The sequence below is a fragment of the Pseudorca crassidens genome, chromosome 10 (assembly GCF_039906515.1).
Source record: "Pseudorca crassidens isolate mPseCra1 chromosome 10, mPseCra1.hap1, whole genome shotgun sequence".
NCBI classification, from domain to species: domain Eukaryota; kingdom Metazoa; phylum Chordata; class Mammalia; order Artiodactyla; family Delphinidae; genus Pseudorca; species Pseudorca crassidens.
In genome coordinates, this window is record NC_090305.1 from 91,911,710 (window position 1) to 91,930,402 (window position 18,693).

An 18,693-nucleotide genomic window follows, 5' to 3' on the forward strand; every position below is an offset into this window, starting at 1 on the left:
GTGTACCGGGAATTCACCATATGGCTTAAAACTGTTTAAGACCTCAGTAGATACGTGTTTTGCATATGAGATTCTTGGGGAAATACACAAGCTGCTTATTGTTTGGAAGAAAAATACCTGGAGGCTTATGTGTAGCTAAGAGGGGAAATGATGAAAAATGATTCAGAAATGTGACCATGTAGCAATTCATGTAAAATATGAAGGGGCGTTGTCCCATAAATCTATTGCTACCTGGCAAACTAACCCGTAACTTAAACAAGTTAAAACTCCATTTTATGAAATTTCATAATTTTGTGGGTCAGGAATTCAGCCTGGGCTGGGGTAAGTGATTTCTTTAGCCCCACCTCGTAACAACTGAGGTCACCTCGTGGTTTTCAGATGGTGGCTAAGCTGGACTGGTGGCCCCAAGATGGCTTCACTTGCATGTCTGTTGTTTTAGCCAGTTGGGTTGAGCTCAGCTGGGCTTCTCTTCCTTTTCATGTAGCCACATGGCCTCTTCACTGGTTTCTGCAACAGATTGTTGGACTTCTTGAGTGATGGCTCAGGGCTCCAAGAGCTAAACTTAGAAGATTGTCAGTTGTCTTAAAGGCCAGGTGTGGAGTAGCCCTTCTGCTGTAATCCATTGGTCCAAGCCATCAAAGACTATTCTGGATTCAAAGGGAGGACTCATCTAACTACCTTGCTGGAGGATTCTAGTAGACAAGGTAGGAAGAAATTTTTTTTCAAAGACATGCTAATAACAGGATTATCAAGCCCACTGTGACACCATGTACTTCATACACGATTGATTAAAAAGTGGAAGAAACATGGAACAAGTAGAACTACTCTCTGTCCCAAGGGGATACTCCTTTGTCTTCCCCAGTTCCTGAATATCTTAAGCCCAGGAAAACAAATGCCTTTGAGAAGGGAGTGTGACAAGAGGGTGAATTTGGGCTCCATGGAAGTGCCTGTGGTTTTGTCTGGAGAGAGAGGCTAGAGTTGAGAGTAAGGGAGGGACGAGTTGGCCAAGAATACTTTTGCCTAAAGATTCTTCAGTGGGATAGGCTTTTCTGATGCTTTTGTCTTCTGATCCATTTACATTTATCCTTACTCTTCTCCATTTACCTTGGAAATGGCTTGGGTGTGGGAGAACCAGGAGTACCTCCTGAGAGTCAGAAGGGCCAAGGTGGAACCCGAAGGCCAGGAATCAAGGAGGTGACTGCTGAGATTCCATAAGGCACCAGGCTTGAGGAGGGAGAGAGGAGAGCTGCTCCATTTCCTTCTATTTGTCCATTACAGCCACACATGGACAAGGAAGCAGGCTTCTTGGCCTGAAATGATGATTGTGCCTTTGGCTGCAACCCTGCTTTACCTGTAACTTTCAGAAGCATGGCTGTAATGGGAAGGCGCTAATGGGGAGCGAGGACCAACATTATTCTTATTTCTTCTTGTGCACAGAACAAGAAGCAGGTTAAGAATATATAGCCGGGGAGCTTTCTTGGACTATTTCTTTCTCTTCAAGGGCTCACTGAGAGTGGCTGAAGAACAACTACCGCCATGCCTGATATAGGTTCCGTTTGTGTTCTCATTGCTTCTGCCTTTCTATTTTCTCAAATCCTCCCATCATATTCTTCCTTCTATAGCCTGTCATTTTTTCTCTAAGTACTTGGGAGCCAAGCATGCTATTTTTCGTATACCTCTGACTCCCACCTTTCTGATAAACGTGAGTAGACGTGTTTCTCCTGCAGTCTTGCCGAAAGCACCAGCAGAGTATTGCACTATATTTTTCATATTTCAAAAATTATGTCAACAGGCAAAATGTAATATATGTAACCCTAAAAGGCTATGCTATGGTGTATTTAATTCTATACTGGTAATGCTTTAAATTGCCTTTGAAAGACACAGTGTATGTACATTTAATTTGATACTCGTAAGGGCTAGGTATTTAAGCAAGGTAGGTATTGATCCTGTTCAGAGAGTTAAGGGAACTCGTGGAACTCATATGTGTGAATGTGGAACTAGAAATCAGGTCATCTGATTTTGTCTTAAAGTTATTTTAATGGCAAATCATTTGTGACTGATAAAAGATTTCCTTATTCAGAAAATGCAAGTTTTCTGAACAGGTTTCATTTTTCAGTGATATAACCTAAAACCTTATAAATTTTAAATTCTGCTCTCTTGGATCTCAGAAAAAAAATGAAAGAAATGGAAGCAATTGATGGTGGTTGTAAACTGAGGTTTCTATAATGACTTTGTACTTAAAAAAATGATTGGGACTACTGAAACACAAGCAATCGTAGGTTTCCCCACAGTTTTTTTTTTTTGATATAGCAAATACATTTTTACTGTAGCAGAGAGCATCTTTTCTCCCATCTCCCTTTAGCAGTTTGCCATTTTCTGTCCTCTTTAACCTTTCTCTACTTTAAACAACCGGAAAACCTGCTTCAGCTTTCTCCTTGACACACTGAGATTTATTTCTCATGAGCTATTCCGGAAAATTCCTTGTTCAGTCTTCTAATCACTAGACCACAGCAACCTTTCTCTCACTGGATTTCTGCATTTTATTGTCGCCCGTCTCCACTAAGACCTAAACGTCACTGTTAAAATCCCCTTTCTCGCTTGTCACTTTGACCATAATGTCACTTACTTCCTGAAAATTTCCCCTGGCTCCCCACTGCTCTGCGGGCCAAGTAACTGTCATACTTGGTTTCCACATCCAGCTGGGCTCAGGCTTCATGATTCCTCTCTTCTTTCTTGTATCCTTAGAGACCCCCTCCTCTTACTGGCCAGCTCGTTGCTCCTGTCTGTCTTCTCAGACACATTTCCTGCTGTCCTTTCTTCTTAAAGTCACTGGTCACTCAGTAATCTACAATTCTCTAAGACTGTACTCGCTGAAATGTAACGATTGTCACGATTTTTGTCTTATCTTTGTGCCGTCTACCATAATTCACTTAAATTTTTAACTGGCTCATTATAAAAAGACACTGACTTAAAATGTAAGTTTTATTTCACTCTATCAATGAAACACCAGTGTCAGTGGGAAATAATGAAAGGTCACTACAAGCGTGAATACAATGAAAACAACCCAAGGTCATTACATTCTAGTGAGGTCCTATTGCCTGACCAAGTCTCCAGGCTTAAGTCCTGCTCCCTCTTTATGAAACAGCAAGATTAGAAGAGTTAAAGCGCTGTTAATGATATATTAGAACCTACCTGAGACTTCCAGGTTTTTATAGTCAGAAGGATTAAAAGAGAAAGGATGTTCACTTACATCCTGCCCAAAGGCACTTTCTAAGCTTGTCTCAATACTGAGACTACTACTCTAGGACATGCAACCCAACTGCAGGAGGGTGAAGACACCCCTAAGAAAAATTCATCACAGTCCTCCTCTCTCTTTATTCTATTATGTTCCTGCATTTAATCTTTACGTGAAAATTTAGGAAGTTCTTGCTGTGTGGAAATCACTACGCTGAATGGACAAATTCCAAGATGAATTAGACACAGCTGGTGGCCTGAAGATGCTTACAGTTACCACTGAATACATGCCCGTAAAATGTTATTAATCTGAGTATGTCTAATTAAAGAGCTGGGACAAGTACACAAATAAGTATACTGCAAAATAAAGGATTATAAATGCCATTTAATGTACTGACAATGTGTGGTCAAAATAGAGAAAGGTTCCTTCCAGCTTGTGTACTACTAAAAGGTGTCAGGGAAAAGGCAGAACTTTTGAAAGGCAAAGACAAAATTCCATTTCAGTTATCATTTCTCTGAAACAAAATACATGTTCAAGCCCTATTTAATGAGCATTTGATTTTTAGCAGTGTTTGTCACAGTGTAGTCTAGTGCTGTTTGAGAAGATCTGAAGTGTTAAAATGTGATCTGAATACCTTTCTCAAGTTCTGAAAGACCTTCCCACGTATTATAAAAGAAGAACCCTCCCTAATTTGAAGTGGGCTTACAGAAAGCCAAACATATTTGGAAGACGGTACCGTCACAGCATCTGCGTTTACGGAGCCAGCCTAATGTCTGCTTGACTGGCAGAGAGGTCAGGGGTATGGGCATCCTGAGCCATCGTAGGGATGTTTGGTGCCAGTGACCTTGCGAAGTGATTTTCAGTTTTAAGATGGCCAGGAAACCAGTAGAAAAACACAGCACTATCTTTTTTTTTTTTTTTTTGCAGTTGGATTAATTTCTCCTCCATGTTTCAGAGTACTGCTATTTCTGCATTCTCTAGTCTTTTCTAGGACCTCATTCTTAGTCATGGAAGCTCAGATAATGCACATATGGTCATTCTGTGGTCAGTTTTCTAAACATAATATGCATGTGAAATTAAAAAAAGGGGAAACAGGAAAGTAATGATAAGGACTTCAAATATTAGGGTCTGACTATGAAATATCAGGATTCTCTAAATTCTTGTTTATTTGTATAATCTCACAACTTTAAGTAATTTTACTTTTTAAAAAAGGTACAAAAATGAATACCCACAATATTGATTAGTAATGGATCTTCTTCCTTCTGATAGCTCTCTGAATAATGCACCCTGTGTTAATTGCTATGAATTTTTTATTCATACCTAGAAATACACAAAACTCCAGAGTTCTCTTGGAAGAAGTGCTTCCGTTGGTAGAGTTTATAAAGCAATAGTTACAGTGATGTGAAATATCCTTACAAAGAATAATTATGTGCATCTACTAAGTAACAGTGTCAAGGCATAATGTAGAGATTAAAAGTTGAGAGCTTAAACACAGCCAGCACACACACATACTCACATACGTGTATGTAATTGCTCTTTTGCAAATCTACAGAACCTCACTTATGTTGCATTCACTCTCTTAGGCTATGCTTTCTCATAAAGCATTCATCAGCAGAGTGAAAACCTCTTAAAATTGTCAGTGGGTTTGCTTATGCCACTGTATGCTTATTGAGGGCAAAACGTGACATCTATTTCTTGGCCACATGCTAGGTGATTAATTATAAAACTGTTCTATGCATTGAACCATCTCTCTCAAAAGGTTTACAACTTGGCTTTGACAACGGTGTCATTGACATCTGTTGAATGATTCAATGATGAAGTTTACCTCTGGGTTTGCCATATTATGATTTCTAAAATTGTTTGACTTTCAACATTGCCACTCGTTTTTCATTTATTGGCTCCATGGATCGGTCCGTTTTATCAAATTTGTCAACTGCCAGCCTAAACCTTTGAACTTTGGTATAATGAATGTTCTGAGTGAGAATATATATATTTGGAGATATTTTAAACCTAAGAATTTAGGATCTGAGACCTAGCTGCCAGAATATGTAAACAAAATATGGTGTTTAAAAACTACTGCTGTATTTTAGAGGGACACTACTGATCAGGTGATATTTCAAATCTGATGTCTAATGGTACAGCTTTAAACTGAAGTACTGTGGGAGAAATAGTATTGCTGGTATTTGAAGTTTTGGCTCATTGAGGGTAAAATGTATCTTTGAGGGTATATGGCACAATAATTCTAAATACTACAGTTTTGTTTTTCTTTTTGATGTCCCATGATGTCAAATTTGACTCTCCTACATGACAATTGAAAAAAAAAATCTCCCTGCTTTTTGTATTCTTTTTTTTTTTTTTTTTTTTTTTTTTTGCGATACGCGGGCCTCTCACTGTCGTGGCCTCTCCCGTTGCGGAGCACAGGCTCCGGACGCGCAGGCTCAGCGGCCATGGATCACGGGCCCAGCCGCTCCGCAGCACGTGGGATCTTCACGGACCGGGGCACGAACCCGTGTCCCCTGCATCGGCAGGCGGACTCTCAACCACTGCGCCACCAGGGAAGCCCCTGTATTCTTTTTAATGTTGTCAGGAGAAGAATTAAAGCGACTATTACCTTTTATAAAGCTAAGGAGAGTGAATTCTGAAATAATGCACTAGAGAAAGCGTTTTTTAAATTTATTTATTTATTTATTTTGACTACACCAGTTCTTAGTTGCAGCATGTGGGATCTTCATTGTGGCATGCGGGATCTTTAGTTGCAGCATTTATGCGGGATCTAGTTCCCCGACTAGGGATCAAACCCAGGCCCCCTGCATTGGGAGCACGGAATCTTACCCACTGGACCACCAGGCAAGTCCCTAGAGAAAGCTTTTATGAATAAAATAATGATCTCTGAACCCTAGAGTAGTCAATTTCCATCAGACCCGTTTATAAAAAAGAAAGAAAGTTTGTGCTTACAGATGGCACTAGTAAGATGTGACTTTGCTCGAAGAATCTCAACGTCATATTTCCCTTAACGCTGGTAATTGCCTGTGAGTAGTGGCAGTATACTCAGGAGACTTACTTCCTCCTTAGGCACGTGCCATCGACCGCTCAAGGCGCGTTGCTGGACGTTACTTTGACACTCACCAAGGGGACCGTACATTTTGAGAAAGGGCTCCTAAATATTCACACCTGGATAACTAGCATTTTACCGTTTTCTAGCATTTTCCCAATTCGGCAGTGGTTTCTGCATGCCACACCCAGACTTCCTTTCTTCAGCAATGCTGGTTAATGGAAATGCCTTGATAGAGGCTCCAAAGCTAACAGCAAATTCAGCAGTGCAGAAAGACTCCAAATCGTGTTCTTCTTCTTTGTCAGTATTTTCACTAGGGCCATGTAAGATATTAAATCACCTGGAATTAGTTATGTGCCATTTCAGCTACACTTTGAGCTCAATCTGCTACAAGCTGCTTGTGCTGATTAGCAGTTTACAAGTCTGCAGAGGAAGGAAATTTTTACTAGTTTGATTTTTTCCCCCTTCAGTCCTGTGTGCATCAGGGGAGGAATTGTCTTCTGTGCAACTTGGTCTGACCAGATTGATGCTGGCAAGGAACCATATCAGAAAAATTTACCTATGGGGCTGTAGCTATGCTCCCAAATAGAAGACAGAAGAACCAGCGTCTTCAAGTGAAGTGTGTGTGTGTGTGGTATGTGCGTAGTTTTGATTTCAAGGTGTCATTCATTCATTCCTCAAATATCTATTGAGCTGTTATAAATCCCAGGCACTGTGCTAAGCATTAAGGTCAAGACAGATTCCCTGCCCTCTCATAGTTTGCCATTACTGAGAATGTCAGCCAATAAATAAATAAACAATAAAATCATTACAGGAAAGAAACAAAGGACTGTGGTAGAGAAAAATGAGAGAAGGAACTTAACTTTGGCAAGGGCTGTCTGAGAAGGTGACTTTCAAGCTGAGCCAGAAAGGGGAGAAGGCAAATAGGAAAAGAGCCAGAAGAGCAGAGTTGCAGGCAGAGGGACAGGGAGTGGAAAGGCAGTGTGGAAGACACGAATTTGGCGTCGTCTGGAACTGACAGAAGGCTGAGACCTGGAGTGCAGTGAGCGTGGGAGAGCTTGGCACGGGTGAGGTTAAGGCAGATCACATAAGGCGTTCTAGGTCATGCATGAGAATATGGATTTTAAGTAACTTCAAAAAAATCCAGGCAGTTAAGCAACTTAAAAAATCATTTATACAATTTTAAAGGTTACTTTGCATTTACAGTTAATACAGAATATTGACTATGTTCCCTGTGTTGTACAATACATTCTTGAGCCTATTTTACACCCAAGAGTTTGTGCCACCCAGTCTCCCACCCCTATATTGCCCCAATACTGGTAACCACTAGTTTGTTCTTTATATCTGTGAGTCTGCTTCTTTTTTGTTATATTCACCAGTTTGTTGTGTTTTTTAGATTTCACACATAAGTGGTATCGTACAGGATTTGTCTTTTTGTATCTGACTTATTTCACTTAGTGTAATACCCTCCAAGTCTGTCCATGTTGCTGCAAATGGCATTATTTCATTCTTTTTTATGGCTGAGTAGTATTTCAGTGTGTGTGTGTGTGTGTGTGTGCACGTGTATACCACATCTTCTTTATCCATTCATCTGTTTACAGACACTTAGGTTGCTTCCATATTTTGGCAGTTGTAGATAATGCTGCTTTGAACATTGGGGTGCATGTATGTTTTCAAATTAGTGTTTGTGGGTTTTTTTGGATATATACTCAGGAGTGGAATTGTTGGGTCATGTGTTAGTTCTATTTTTAGTTTTCTGAGAAACCGTCATACTGTTCTCCATAGTGGCTGCACCAATTTACATTCCCACCAACAGTGTACAAGGGCTCTCTTTTCTCAACATCCTCACCAACGTGTATTATTTGTGTTCCCGTTAATGACAACCATTCTGACAGGTGTGAGGTGATATCCCATTGTAGTTTTGATTTGCATTTCCCTGATGACTGGCGATGTTGAACATCTTTTTATGTGCCTGTTGGCCATCTGCATTTCCTCTTTGGAAAAATGTCTATTCAGTTATTCAGGTGGTTTAAGCAACTTGATCTGATTTATGTTTGTAAAAAAAAAGAATCGCTTTTGCTATTGTGTGAAGAGTAGATTATGATGGAGAGCAAGATCTGTTGGTTTTCTACATGGGAGATGAGGACGATTTGGACTTGAACCAGGGTGTGATAGAGGGGATTTTGTAAGCGAGACTGTTTATTGTACTTCTAATAAGATGATATGGGTGGTTTGGGGCTTGTTATAAGGAATAACACACAGCCCGTGCAGGCAGAAAACCTACACAGGAAACAACCAAAGAATAAGGAGTTGTGTGATGACAAGGTTTAAGATATTTGTTTCCATGCTGCTTAGTAGCAGAGTGAGTTGTATGAGCCCCGGGGCGGCTCAGGGCCGGGGTGAGTGACATTTAGTGAGCTTCTGGTCTGGATGAGGGCATGCAATTGCAGAAAGAGTACATGCACACTACTCTGGGAGAACCTGCTTATTAATTTGTACAGCAGTTTTGTGTTGAGGGTAGAAGATGGAAGACATTTTCCATTCAATTATTGATCATAAGCATGATGTGTGTTGGTTGAAATGGTGAGATAATTGTTTCAAATAGAATTTAGATATCTTTTTCTCTTGCTATATATTAATGTTTCATATTAAGTGTCCCCAAGTCAATATAGGACACATTACCCACCTCCCTCCTTCCTAGGAAAGAACCATTCTACCATTTAAAGGTTTACTGAATAGAAAATAAAGTACACTGACTTTAATCCAGATGCCTACCCTATTTTTTGGCTTGTAGATGTCAAACGCTGCTAAATGTGTTCTTCTAGGAGGATTAAAGTTTACACTTTGGGTATTTATTTTCAAATCTATGTGAAAAATATCTATCACTTATGCTGAGAATGACAGAAAGAACGAAGAATAGTTTTTAAATTGATAAGAAAAAAAGATAACACAATGGGAAAATGGGCAAAGAGAGAGCACACATTTCAGAAAAAAGAGGCTCAAAATATATATAACAATATTTAACTTTTTGAGTAATCAGGACTGTGCAAATTAAAATCACAGTGAAAACAAACTGTGGTTCATCCACAGCATGGACTACTACTCAGCAGTACAAATAGTGAATGCTGATATACACAGTAACAGAAATGACTCTCAGAAGCATTGTGCTTAGAGAAAGGAGTCAGACAAAAAGTCAAACGGTGTGTGATTTCGTTTATCGATATATGACATTCTGGGAAAGGCAAAACTGAAGGGACAGAGGTACGATCAGTGACTTCAGGGACTGGTGGGTGGGGGTTGGAGGTGAGGAGATGGATATTTTCTATTTTGATTACAGTGATGTTTAAACAACGGCATGCTTTTGTCAATACCCGTTGAATTGTTCATTTAAAATGTGGTAATTTTATGGTATGTGACTTATACCCCAATAAAGCTGATTTTTAAAATATCACAGTGAGAAGCTGCTTAACATTTATTAGGCTACAACAATGAAAACCTCTAGTGCTGAATGTTGTGAAGATTCCAGGAAGTGGAAGCATTCATACTCTGCTGGTACGAGTGTAAAGTGACATAATCCCGTTTTGGAGGAGGAATTCGCAAGAGCTAGAAAGGTTGAAAATGTTTACACCCTGCAATGCCCAGCCACATGCTCATCCACATGCCTGCTACATGATCACCCAAGAGAAATGCTCACACATGTGCTCAAGGAGAAATATACAAGTATGTTCCATGCAACCATTTATAAGTGAAAAACAAACAACAACAAAAAAACCCCAAAAAACAACCCCCCCAAAACAACAAGCCAACCTAAATGTCCTTCTAAAGGGAATGAATAATTTGACATATATAAAATATTTAATATATAGATCTTGAGTTTTATAGAATAGTTCAAATGAATGAACTAAATCTAAATGTAGATTTTGAAAACAACAGTTTACCTGAAAAAAAGCAAGTCTCAGAATGACACCTTGCGGATGGTACCAATTATGTGAATTAAAAAAACTCATACAAAATTATATTGTCTTTGTAGAAAAATATAAAACATGTATTGTTATACACCAAGTGGATTATGTTGGTTCTTTCTGGAAGTAAAGGGAAATGGATTTTTTTTTTTTTCTTTTTTGGCCACACCATGCGTCATGCGGAACTTCCCCGACCAGGAATCAAACCCACTACCTCTGCAGTGTGGAGTATTAACCACTGGACCACCAGGGAAGTCGGGAAGTGGAACTTAGAAAAGAAATTTAAGGGGCTTCAACTTGATTTCTTGTATTTTATTTATTTAAAAAGTTGAGTTATGAAGCAAATATGACAAAATATTAGTATTTGTTAATTCCAGATGGCAATCGTATAGGTATTTCTGTATTACTTTTCTGTATTCAAATTTCTTCAAAACACAAAAACATCTAAGCTACATTGTGAAATTGAAAATTCAGAGTTAGTGGTTTTGAGTCCTCAGTTGTGGAAACATTATCGTTAGAAGACTGATATATGAGTTTGTTTCAGCTCCTGATTACAATGCCAGCATATCAGAGTATTTACCTGTACTAGACTGTAAACGTATTCCAAGATTCACTTGCTTAGAGCTAAGGGAAATCTCATGCCTTTCCACTTTCAACATGGTAGTTGTGAAAAACTAGGCAAAAAAAAATCAACTCAGTCTCTTCTTTAAAAGAGTAGAGGGGATCTACATAGTAACATTCCAGTACTTACACAAAGTTCAAAGACATACTTCAGTAATACTTGCAGTATCAGATAATCTTCCCAGTGTTCTTCTCAGTTCTGTAAGTGTTCTTATCTTATCTTGGAATATACATGAGCACACCACTGAAGAGAGTTTAAATTACTTGTTTCATATTAAGTTAATAAGACTGTCGATGCTGTGTTTAACTTATACAAGATAGTAATCCATTTTACCTTAATATTAAGTGGCTTAATTTATGAAAATATTTTATGTGCTCAATGATTAATATGAGACTATCTACATGACAAATCTTATTTAAAGACTTAAGTGTCTGTAAAAAGCAGTGTCATTTTAATTTTAATAAATATAATATTACTTCATCTTCTTATAAAATAATTAGAATGAAGGCAGCATTTGTATGAACCCAAAACAAGTACCAAAAACTGTCCCTCAAAATTAAAATGTGAGTTCTTATCTACATATTTCTATACACAACCTACATTAGTTTCCTATTGTTGCTATTAACAATTACCACCAATTTAGTGGCTTAAATTTCTTCTCTTACCATTCTGGAGGCTACAGGTCCTAAAATCCAAATGTCAGTAAGGCTGTGCCCCCCCTAGAGCCTCTAGGGGAGAATCTGTTTCTTACATTTCTCAGCTTCTAGAGTTTACCTGCATTGTCTCACGGCCCCATTTTCATCTTCAAAGCAAGCAGTGTATAGCATCTTTTAGTTTCTTTCTCGGCTCTGTCCTTTTATTCCCTTTTCTGACTCTCACCCTCCTACCTTCTCCCTGTAAGGACCCTGTGATTACATTGGCTCCATTCACGTAATCCAGGATAATCTCACTGTCTCAATATCCTTAATTTAATCATATCTGCAAAGTCCATTTACCATGTAAGGCAACATACTTACAGGTTTCAGGGATTAGCATGTGGACAACTTTGGGAGTCATTATTCAGCCAAACATACCACCCTTCAAACTATTTTCTGGTTGAAAGATTCATAATATTAAGTGACCTTTGGGTGAAAGCTTTATGGTCCATCACTGTCATATGATATAAAACAGTGATACCTAAGTGAACTGTTACAGGAAAACAAATATGCATGGTGATGTTAATATTAGAAGGTAAATGTCCTCTAAGTGTTGACCCATAGAGTTAACTTTTGTATGGGTGCTATACCATCTTTCTTTGGGAGTAATCTGCTTTTCAAAACGTGGTCAATTTTTGTAGTGAAACTGCTACTGTATCACGTATAAAGAATAAGACCTATCTGTGAAGATTGTTGCAATTACTAAATGGATTATTCTTTTAAAAACTGTTAGAACAGTGAGCAGCATGTAGCATTTGCTAAAAATGTATTTGCTGCAATTGTGAACATTATTAGATCCAGTGAAGTATCAAAAACCATGTTGGTTACATCAAATTGCAGAGTTCTGTGGGAGAGAAAAGTGCAGAAAATTGATTGAAAGAACTCAGAAGGACTGTGTTAGGTACTAATTGACTAGAGGATTAAGTATATAAACCTTTTATTCTTTCAACGTGTAATACTGAGCTCTGAGTGTATACCAACTTCTCCATTAAGTTCAGGAACAATAGTGAGCAACTGGATTGCTACCTACACTAAAAGAACCTACCGTCTAGCTCAGTAGGTAGACGATGAATAGATGAATAATAAGTGCTGCGATGGAAGCTATACAGGGTATCAGACTGTCCTTTATGAAGCGTGTCTTAGTCCTTGTCAAAATATTTTCTTGTTGAAAATGGAAAAGTTTTGGCGAACACTGAAATGCATGTCAGATTAATTCATGCCTATTATTTCAGGAAAATAATTTCACCAGGAGTCTTCATGGTAAAATTAATATTTATATCATACAAGAAAGTAGCAGGTGTATTGGGTTGGCCAAAAAGTTCGTTCGATTTTAAGTAAAAAGACACAATTTTCATTTTCACCAAGGATTTTATTGAACACCCTATTCACTAACCGAACGAACTTTCTGGCCAACCCAGTAGATATTACCAGGGTTTATAAGGACCATAAATGGTAGCCATCTCCTTCCCACCCCATGTTCATCTTACTTTTAGTTTAATAACCACCTATGAATGCCCATCTGTTAAAACCAAGTACGGAGCCGTCTCGTAGATCACTTTTAATATTTGTTTCTGCCTAACTGTGTTCATAGAAAAGTTATATGAGAAGAAACATAAGGAGACAGGAAGTGATACATCCACCCGGAGAAGCAAGACCTGAAGTTGGGGTCTAGAGTAGCACTGGGTGTGTGTGCTCCGCTTAGTGATGCTGCTGAGATATCAGCGCTAGTTCCTTGGACTAAGTAGGCGAGTATTGTGCTTCTGAGCTAAATGAGAAAAAAAAATGAACTAACCAAAACCCTGTCTTTTTTCTTAACATTCTTATTATTATATGAAAATAAGAGCTAAAAGGCTCATATCATTTTGAAAGACAGTAGGTGACATGTGGCACGGCGCTGGCACGTGTGGGCCCTTGCTACAGTTTTTGTGCTGACACGTCACTGCAGAAATGTAGCCTGTCTTTATTGCTTTGGAGGCTTCCAGCCTTTCAGGCAAATTGCTCTCCTTTGTGCGCCTATATTCTTTTCTCCTCCTGGATTTTCCTCTTTTGGTCTCTCCTCACTTTTCCCCATCTTTCTACTCTTTAAGATACCTGTACTCTTTGCTTCTGACCTCCCACTGGCAATTTTGCTCTGTTTGATTCCAACAGTGGAGTAAAGGGATGGAAACCAGCCAATACCTGTGAGTGCACCTGGGGCTCCCTGGGATGTCCACACTGGCTCCAGGAAGATGATTGACAGCATTTCTCTTTTTCTCAATTTCGCTTATTGCAATTAATGCCCTTGTGTATTAGTCGATCTATAGATGGATTGACATATCGATCAATCCATGCATCCATTTATTTTGGCATGCAGGTTTGGTATAGAGGTAGACAATGCCTAACTGGGTTTCATCTATGACAAGATTGCTGTCAGGATTACAGAATCAGGGCTCAGAAGAAGTTAAGACCAAATTTAATGAGGTTATTGGAATATTTAACAATAATATGTCTTCTTCAAGGGCATTTCAATTCACTTGAGTATGTAATGAAGGCACAGGGCAGTTTTTGAAGAATCACTTTGCCTCTATCCAAGTGATATGCTTTTGGATGGAATTACATTCAATCTAAGAGTTGAAAAATGTCCCTAAAAGGCTTACCCCAATCATCCCCCCCCAAAAAAAAAATTGAACTGTTTTTCTGATTAAACTGTGCAGAATTGTCTATTTATCTGTTAAGTGTTCAAGGGAATACCTACAGATGAATGTAAACATCTTTACTTATATGCTCATGTAAGTGTAAGTACATGTGTAACAGGTACATGTATAATCATTTTAATATCTTTAAAATGATTATACCTAAATGCTTACTTTATTTCTAGTTATTTTTGTAGTGGAATAAGCCAGATTATAATTTACATAAATTGAATGCACACAAGACTACATATCTTCGAGTGGTATATCATGTGGTAATACGATTTTGTAATGGCTCCTTAGCCCCTGTGAGAGCCCACTGACATAGGATAGCAGTAGATTACTATCAAATCTAAGAAGATAAGTGTGGCATCTTTTTCATGTAGATTTCTAAATCCTTTGTTACTTTGAAATAAGCTTAATGGCATATTTTAGACTCAAGATAGACTGTCTTCTGGTTCCTGGTGATTGATTTAATGGTGGAGTTGACCATATGTGTATTAGATATGGAAAATAATGTCCGTTAAGTGGCGTAAGAATGTTCTTTTAGGGAGGAAAAAGTGATTTAAATCATTAGGTTCTCATGGGATCTCATTAAAGTTCTCTTTCTTTAATACATTGTGCAGCCTAATAGTTATCAGGCATCCTGCAGTGTGCATTGCTGATAGGTTAGTTTACACAGGATTAATTGTGTAATTTTGCAAACAATCAGCACGGTGAGCATTGATTTTTGTATTAGCCTGCGTGTTGTTTCTAAGGAGATTCTGCTTTCTATTTTAAGGCGGTGTTACATTTCACCGTTTATTAATTATAATTTCTCCCAACTTGGTTTATGTCTGATACAATTTATTAAAAGTCTGTCCTAATCTTTTTTTCTAATTGTTATTTCCTTCAGAAACTTCATTAATTTTGACCACTGATGTGTAAAAATGACAGGAAAAAATGCTATTCCCAAAACGTTCACTGACCAGCTAGTTTTCCCCTTGTGTCCATCCATAAGTTCCACAAATTTTGCCCTAAACACAGAAGCGAATTCAGTGGCATCCACTGCAAGTACACTAAGTGAATAATTAATGCAAGAAATAACCTGAGAATATTACATTTCCTAACCAAAAGAATGTGAATGTCCAAAGTAGAGTTGGCTTTTCTGAAATTAGTCCATTTTCTAGAATATATAGGTCTCTAGAGCATAATATTTCCTGAAATATTTGTGGATATGGAAGTATTAGAGGAAAGGATTTTTTGCTTGAATTTTCCAGATAATTAATTCAGCTCTCAGCTACTAGTTTCTTCACTCTTGTGGAATTATAAAATGCCTATTGAGATTTCTGTGTGATCCTTATATCTGGGCTCAGATTATACTTTGTAATGTTTTAGGTGGCTTTGAGAAAACAGAAAATAACGTTGATTGCATGCAATTTTAGCCTTAATCTGTTTCTGGTCTTGAACTTGCAAATTAATTACGCGTCTGTACCCCTCCTCCGTCCACCATCCCAGCCTTCCTTAGATAAAATTTCCTCTCTCCATTTCACTGAGGGCTCACTAAGGGAAGGAGTTGAACCCCTCTTAGTGTTTGCTGCTTTTGTTTTGTTTTGCTTTGGATGCATCCTCCCACCCCGAGTTTCTGCCTTATTATAAAGACCTAATAAGGAGCTGTACAAAGTAAGTACTTAAGAATGTGTGCTGGGTGACCCACTGGCCCCTATTGGAGGTACCCTCTTGAACATTATGTTGCCAGGGCTTCAAAAAGGAGCTTGTTTCTGAAGGATCAAAGGATCTCTTCTTGTATAATAAATATGGAGCATTCGGTATATAATGAAGAGAATAAAACATGTCTTTTAAGCTCCTGTATGAGCCCAGATTATGTGAAGAAGCTAAGGAAGGTGGTGGTTCTCTAGACTTTTGTGTTATCACGTTAAACAGAAATAGATGAAAGCAAAGGCTTTAAACTGACAAAATCCGAAGTAGGAAAGCTCTGGTCCACAGCTTGCTCACTGGGTCATAACAACCACCAGCTGATGATTTGGAGAAAAAAAAAAAATGTTTTCCTTTCACAGTAAAGGATTGAGTTTGTTTTATTTTAAACTGTCTAACTTCACAAGGTAAAAACCACTTTTTTTTTTTAGCTTAGAAACTGGATTATGACACTGTTGAGAAAGTACTAGAATTGGAATCACAATATGGTTTCTACACTTGACTTTTGTCACTTACTATGTGCGAAATTAAAGAAGTAACTTAGTTCATTGGATTGTATTTTTCCTGATATATAAATGAACCTGATAAAATTCACAAAGTTATTTCAAGGATTAAATGAAAAAAGTCATGTAGTGCTATAAAATGTAAGATGTTATATTGTTATATAAGATAGGTAATTTGCAATAAAATTTGATTAAACAATTATGATATATTTTAGTTCCCTATTTTAAGGCTGAACATCCTCTGATTATGTTGAACTTTATCTTGAGTGGTTTGAATGATCTAGATCAGAGGGGATTTTTTTTTTTTTTTTTTTTTTTTGCGGTACGTGGGCCTCTCACTGTTGTGGCCTCTCCCATTGCGGAGCACAGGCTCTGGACGCGCAGGCTCAGCGGCCATGGCTCACAGGCCCAGCCGCTCCGTGGCATGTGGGATCTTCCCGGACCGGGGCATGAACCCGTGTCCCGTGCATCGGCAGGCAGGCTCTCAACCACTGCGCCACCAGGGAAGCCCCAGAGGGGATTTTTGAAACCATTATAATTGTGTTCAGTATATTTAATGCATGAATATGTGTGTATATTTCTGAAGAGTCAGCTTTCTCCAGATTTTCAAATGTGTTTGTGATTCTAATGGGGTTAAGAATCTCTTAACTGGATAATCATCACTAATTTTCATTTCGCATTAATTGGTAGTCCTACTACTATAGGATTGGATACCTGAAAAGTGAATTTAGTATATTGGTTTATATTTACTTAGAGTTTTTGTCTAACTGAAATTCTGCATTATGTTTTACTATACTATCTCTTTTTCACATTCCCTGGGGGATAAAAATCAATGCAGATTGGAGATCTGAATAACTTTCCCCAATATTTATAAAAAATAAAAAATTACTTTGGTGATTTCCCATAATTAAGGCAGATTTTTTTCTTTCTTTCCTTCTTCTCTTTTTTTTTTACAGTAACACAACCACCATCATTACTACCACCACTGCTGTCTTTTCTTTTTCTTTTGCTTTAATGTCTTAGGTAATTGCAGATGCACAGTTTCATGGAGAATTGAAACAGGCCTAGCCCTAGGTGACCAAATTTGAAATTTTGCAAAATAGGATTGCATTAAATATTTTTTTCTAAATGTTGATTTTTGATATTTTAAAAAGTTAATGTTAATTGAAATTTTCAACCAGAATTGTATCTTTCGACTTTATTTCTTATTCTCTATCACCCCAAATGTATCTCACCCTCAAAGTGTTGGTGTGATCCTTAACTATACTTTTGCCTTACTTAGCCCAAAATAAATTTTATTTTAATGAATATTTTTTAAAGCATCATTAGTGATTTTCTATCTCTTCATGTCAGAAATCTCTGATCCCCTTATATTTCTCATTGATTCACTGATCAATTTTTGGTAGGAGTGGAAGTCATGGCAATCACTGCTGGTTGGCCAGAAAGTTATACTGGGAATTTGCATATTCATCTCTTTAACTCAGTGGTTTTGGCATCTACCTTGTACTGAGCTCAGTGTGAAGAGGCACTGGGGAATCATGGTCTAGGTCTACATATTGGCGGGTTGTTAGAAATTATTAATTTGGTCTTTTGAGTGACACAGTTATGTTTGTATATTATTCTTCTTGCACACAGTTTCCTGGAGCCCTTCATACAGAATTATTTTGAGTTGGTTCCCATTAAAAGTATTTTGAGAGTTGTCATTGAATTTGTATATTTTCTTCTGCATTACGATTAATTAGAATTAGCATTTTATTTTAATAACTTATAAGTTAAATAGTTACTATACCATTTAAAGTCTGTAAATAACAATAGCCTACTTTAATTTTTGAACATCTTATGACATCTCTTTGTAGCAGTTTTAGATTTTTTTTGAGTTTATCAGAGTAACTTTTCCATGCTCTGCTACTTATTTATTTTCACAGTTAGGTTTTTGCACTTAGAAATTTTTTATAGAACAAAGTTTCCATTTGCCAATGAGTGTATATAAAATATAATCATCATGTTACACATTATCTCTATTTTTTAAATAGAAACATAATTTTATTTTTTCCTGCCTTATTGAGGTATAATTGATGAATCAAAATCATTTATATTTAAAGTGTACAACATGATAACTTGATATACATTGTGAAATGATTACATTTTTTCAGCCTCATCCCTTTTTTATTTCTTCTTTGTCTTTATCTTTAGCTTCCCCAAACTTCATTTATCTTCTTGACTCTGCTCTGTTTTCTTAGACTTCTCAGCTGCCTCTCTT

General features: G+C 37.7%; 1 protein-coding gene across 11 annotated transcripts in view; it reads left to right on the plus strand.

Moving 5' to 3' along the window:
- The window catches only part of CHL1 (cell adhesion molecule L1 like), a 197,039-nt gene that overhangs the window by 12,544 nt on the left and 165,802 nt on the right, over window positions 1-18,693 (plus strand). The window contains exon 1 of one of the 11 annotated variants that reach the window (XM_067755225.1): window positions 687-704. The exons of the other annotated variants lie outside the window; for them this stretch is intronic. The gene's annotated coding sequence lies outside the window, so the exon portion shown is untranslated. Of the gene's footprint in view, window positions 1-686; window positions 705-18,693 lie in introns of those variants that run through there. 11 annotated transcript variants of the gene reach the window in all.